Source organism: Rattus norvegicus, chromosome 17 (assembly GCF_036323735.1).
Source record: "Rattus norvegicus strain BN/NHsdMcwi chromosome 17, GRCr8, whole genome shotgun sequence".
NCBI classification, from domain to species: Eukaryota; Metazoa; Chordata; class Mammalia; order Rodentia; family Muridae; genus Rattus; species Rattus norvegicus.
The window spans coordinates 50,172,282-50,178,281 of NC_086035.1; the positions used below are offsets into that span (position 1 = coordinate 50,172,282).

Genomic DNA, 6,000 nt, shown 5'->3' on the forward strand with positions numbered 1-6,000 from the left:
TTGATTTTTGGTTTTTTACTGGAGTTACAGTGCAGTTAAGCAAAATATGAAGCTACAGAGAAATGGGGCTCTGTGATTTAGAGATAACTACCTGAGAATTTAGCCCCAACAGGACTCTGATGTGGGAGGGGGAGGGTGGGTATGCTAAAGCTGAAAAGCAAGTTAATCCCTTCCTGTCTCTTGCATTTTTCCCTTTAAGCCTACTGTGACATTTGAAGAATCTACTCCTAGAAAAATATCATTTCAATAAAAACAATTAATTATAGAAATTGCCTCTTAGTTCTGATTTCTTTTGATCATTCGTGTGTAAACAGGAAAGTCATGAGTCCTATAAGCTTAGGAAAGTCAATTCAGCTTCATTGTGTGCAGTGTCAACATTCTTCCTCCTTGCTGCAGTTAACATCAAATGTCTGACCACAAGAAAGATAAACTTGCCCTTACTTAGTAACTGCATTTAGAGCATAGATCTCATCTCAGAAGATGCACGGTAGAATTTTCACACACACCGGCACATACACACACACACACACACACACACACACACACACACACACACACACACACATTAAATGTGTAAAAATACAAATAACTGCTTGTGATCCATTCATTTGGTCATGAAAACGGTCTGAGAAGAGAATCAGTGGGAAGAGAGGAGCGAGTGTTGTTATTAGAATTCAGCTCATGTGTTCATGCTGACTTCACAATTCATAAAAAGAAATTTCACACAAATAAAGTCCAACCTCAAATATTTTTCTTCCAACCTCAGGTTCTTCGAATTACAAGCTAAATATTAATTCTAGTCAACTGAATAATACAACAGACCAAACATGTTATAATTTGCCGAAATTTCAAATGATTTAGGAAAATTCACCCAGCCTTCCCCTCATATCCCAAGCAATTTTTATATCCACACCATTCAATGTATGATCATTAGCCACTTCCTAAATACTTCAAAATGTCAAGTCAAATCTCAGTTCTCTAAGGGTAAAAGCCCAATCTATTTGCACTAAAAATAACAAGAAGGAGGAAACTATTCAGAGCTGACTTCTAAAGTTATCACAAAAGCAGTGTAAATAGTGATCCTATTTCCCATTGGCTGAAAGATCAAGACAACATTTTCTCAAGTGAACAAGCATTTGAATGTCAATTTGTTTTTTCGGTGAATTAAAAACTTACTGTATGCTAATAGCCAATATATGAAACAGCCTTGACCCATCAAAGAATAAATTGAAGGTTAAAATTAACCCATCGATTTTTTTACATTGCAATACTATTTGTCCTTTAGAAACAGGAAGTCCTGCCATTTGTGATTACCTGGTGCCAAAGGGAGTAATATAGACACAGGAAGACAAATATTGCATGATATGCTTCTTGTGGGATGTTAAAAGTAGTTGAACTTGGAACAAAATGAATTTTTCAAAGATGTTAGAGGGGTAAGAGGAGAGATTGGGTCAAAGATACCTTTAACTATAAAATGAATGAGTCTATGATGGTTTGCATGAGAAATGTCTCCCATAGGCTCAGTTAATTGAACAAGTGGTGCCCAGTTGGTGATACTGTTTGGAGAAGTGATGTAGCCTAGCTGGAGGAAGTGCATCACTGGGCATAGGCTTTGAGAAGCCATAGCTTCAGTCTACTCCCAGATTACTCTCACCATCTCATATCTGTTGCTGAAGATGCGATCTGTCAAGTTCTGTTCCTACCAGAATGCCTGCCACTTGGTGTTATGCTTTCTAACATACTTTTATGGAAGCTATCCTTCGAAACTATAAACCCAAATAAATTCTTTCTTGCATAAGTACCTTTTGGTTATGGTGCTTTGTAGCAGCACCAAAAAGAAAAAAATTAACACATTTTACCTATTGCTAAGTTTGTCTAATAATGATGTATTTTAAATTTGAAATTATCTCAACAAGTATATCTTAATGCTCTGCTTTGTCATCAAAATTTTTATTCTTTGATAATTTATTTATACAATAAATTCATTTATCTATTACTCTCTCCCTTCCACCCTCTCTTACTTCCCTTCCACTTTTACCAGGCCTCTCCCATCTTTACAAATCTCTTTCCTACATTCATTACTTTTTGTTTTGTTTGTGTCCCACAAATTAAGGATCATTTATTTTCTATTTAAGCCACAGGGTCATTTATGTTTCTCTGGACTTAGAACACTTCTATTTATCATAGACAGACATGTTTACTAGTGAGTATGTAACTGGATACTATGCCTCTCCATTTCCTGGTATCTGTTATCCATAAATTAGCAGTAAGTGGCATTGACTTGTTCTTTCCCTATCCATGGCTCACTATTAGGTGGATACAAGTTGTGTGGTGTGTGTGCCAGTAGGCACAGTATTACAATACTCAACATGATTCCCTGATGTAAAGCAGGACTCAGATCCAATAAGGAATTTATTGGTTGCACCACTATTACACAAATAGGCATATCTTACCTGATGGGTTAGTATTACATTTCATAGAGTTTCCAACCTGATAAGATCATAATTTTATTCTCATGCCCCCTCACAGCCCATATCATACCTTATGTGCTAGACAATAAGGCAGAAGATTTGAGCTTGGTTACAGCTTAATTTCTCTATATCTTAAATTCAAGGTTTATGGTGTTTTCAACCAAAGGGCTTAGTTATCCACCACAACTAGCTATGTGGCCATATTGAGGGCGGCTTTCCCCCATAATCAATAATTCACATAGCAATATGACACATGTGAGACAGATCAATTACATCTCTGATGGGCATTGGCTAGCCTTTTGGTGTGTCTTTCTTTCTTTTACATTTTTAAATTGAGCTACCAGACAGTAGATTTTGATATACCAACCTTGTTTTGATTAATCCTACCTCCACCTATCTCACTTCCCCATTCTCTAACTCCTCTCTCTGTTAAAATCTTTATCCCCCATGATTTCTCTCTCCATCTCGATTTCACTTGTATACTACTGTCCCTCTTCCCATAATGTAACCTTCTCCTTGAGTTCTCTCTCTCTCCCTCTCTCTCTCTCTCTCTCTCTCTCTCTCTCTCTCTCTCTCTCTCTCTCTCCCTCTCTCTCTCCTGCCCATAACTTTCAGGTGATGATAATTATCTTGATTTTTTGAATCACTAGTCAATATTTACTTATATAGAAACATCATGTTATGCATTAAATATATGCATCATTTCTCAATGTAGAATAGAATATTTGGAGATCAACAAGTAATTAATTCACTGGATCAATACAATATGGTTGTACTCTAGGTAGGTGATTCTATTCAATACACTTTCAGTTAAGAGTTAATTCATTTCCAAATAGAAGCTCAATTATTATCTCTCGAGTTTGACTAGCTTTGATTTTATAATCTTGTTGCAACTCTACACTGTACTGAGAAATTAATGATAATATATACATTGTTTAGACAAAGAGAGAAAAAGAATGGGGGTAGAATTATATTGGTCATCACCAAAATCACCATAGCACATCACTCAAGGTATGATGAGAAAGGTCTCCGATTTCTCACTTCTCTTTTCTTTGGTGAGAATGAATTTCCACTTAGCATTTAGTTACTGTGCTTTATTTGATCGTATGGATATTACATTTTCTAAATAACCTTATCAAGAAATGACTTTTGGACACATGTTTTCAACCATTACCAGAAACAGGTACATATTATCTCTAAATGTCTTTTATTAAAAGTCTTATGCAATTCTTTTCCTTGTCTATAAAACAAAGAAATTATTTCTAGATTTTAATTCTTAATTGAGAGCTTGACAGTTGTTTCCAGAGGCATCCGTCAAATGGGAGTGAAACCATAAGCATTTTGATGCATGTTCACCAAGAGAGCACAGACCATTTCCTTGTGCCTGGGGAAGTGTGGTGTGATGGAAGGACTGAAAGAAATTTGGAGGAGAAAATGAAACTAGCTCATGTGGAATGACAGGCTGCTTTATTGAGGTGGTTTGTACCACTATCTATTTTAAGATTGACACCTTTAGGATGATTCCAGTGCTGCTGTTATTCTAACTGAAGTGACTGGCTCCAGCCAGTTCATCTTCATCATGGTCTTGCCAACATCTGGAGTAAAGAGCATAGAGACATAGTGTAAATAGCAAGATTTCCTGAAACCGAGTCTGCACTGTAAGTTTAGCAGTGAATGTGAGGGGTGGGGGATTTTATGTATCCAAAGACAGTGTAGCTGGATGGTAAGGTAGTTTCCAGTTTTAAGTTTGTGGAGGGCTCTCTTTGCCCCATCTACTGTGAGAACGAAGACCATTCTCAGCAGACTGTCAACATTCCGGAAAATGTCGACATCAGTCTGAAAGGGCGCACAGTCATTGTGAAGGGCCCCAGGGAACTCTGCGAAGGGACTTCAATCACATCAATGTAGAGCTGAGTCTTCTTGGAAAGAAAAAGAAAAGGCTCCGTGTTGACAAGTGGTGGGGTAACGGAAAGGAACTGGCCACTGTCAGAACCATCTGCAGTCGTGTTCAGAACATGATCAAGGGTATGACACTGGGCTTCCATTACAAGATGAGGTCTGTGTATGCTCACTTCCCTATCAATGTCGTTACTCAGGAGAATGGGTCTTTGGTTGAAATCCAAAATTTCTTGGATGAAAAATACATCCGCAGGGTTCGGATGAGTACAGGTGTGGTGGCTTATTCTGTCTCTCAAGCCCAGAAGGATGAACTAATCCTTGAAGGAAATGATATTGAACTTGTTTCAAATTCAGCGGCTCTGATTAAGCAAGCCAGTTAAACAGTTAAAAACAAGAATATCAGAAAGTTTTTGGATGGCATCTATGTTTCTGAGAAGGGAACTGTGCAGCAGGCCGATGAATGAGACCTCAGTTTCCTAGTTCCAGAAACAAGATCCTGATCACCAGTACAATTTTGGCTCTTTGGGGACAATAAAAGACTTACATATTGGGAAAAAAAAGTTTGCGGAGGACTTCCATACAGATTACGATAGTGACTATACTAATATTTCTACGTGCAGCAGAAATTTCTTTTCCTTCCCTTTTCATCCTTCACCCCTCTATTTCCTTCCTTTTTCTTTTTTCTTTCTACTTTTCTTACCCCCTCCCCCCACCTGTATGAGCAAAAGTGCATGCGTGTGTGTGTGTGTGTGTGTGTGTGTGTGTGTGTGTGTGTGTTTGAAAACTTATGGTAATCTTTTCTCTCCTTGTCCTATGTGGGACCCGTGGATTGAACTCAGGTTATCAGGTTTAGCAGCAAGCACTTTTACCCACTAAGCCATCTCACAATCCCACTTTTAAGGTTTCTTTATTTATATATTTGCAAACATTGCTATCTCTAATTTCTTTTTTTTCTTTTATTGGATATTTTTATTTACATTTTAAATGTTATCCCCTTCCCTAGTTTCCCCTCCAGAAGTCAGATATCCCATATCCCCTCCTCCTGCTTCTATGAGGGTGTTCCCTCACCACCCACCCACTTTCTCCCATCTCCTGCCCTACACTGGGACATTGGTCCTTAACAGGACCAAGGGCCTCTACTCCCATTAATGCCCAACAAGGTCATCCTTTGCTACAAATGTGGCTGGAGCCATAGGTTCATCCCTGTGTATTCTTGGGAGAGTGGTTTAGTCCCTGGGAGCTCTGGGGGGGGGATCTGGTTGATTGATATAGTTGTTCTTCCTATGGGATTTCAAACCCTTTCAACTCCTTCAGTCCTTTCTCTAACTCCTCCATTGGAGACCAAGTTCTGAGTTCAATGGTTGCCTGCAAGCATCTGCCTCTGTATTTGTCAGACTCTGGCAGAGCCTCTCAGGAGACAGCTATATCAGGCTCCTGTCAACATGCACTTCTTGGCATCCGCAATATTGTCTGGGTTTGGTGTCTGTATATGGAATGGATCCCCAGGTAGGGCAGTCTCTGGATGGCCTTTCCCTCAGTCTCTGTTCCATGCTTTGTCTCCATATTTCTTCCTGTGAGGATTTTTGTTCCTCTTCTCAGAAGTTCTGAAGCATCTACACTTTGGTCTTCC

The 6,000-nt window shown here is 38.7% G+C and overlaps 1 pseudogene; it reads left to right on the forward strand.

The window, feature by feature from the left end:
* Rpl9-ps1 (ribosomal protein L9, pseudogene 1) overlaps positions 1-4,834 on the forward strand; it is a 28,084-nt pseudogene extending 23,250 nt beyond the window's left edge.
* Positions 4,835-6,000: the final 1,166 nt, after the last annotated feature.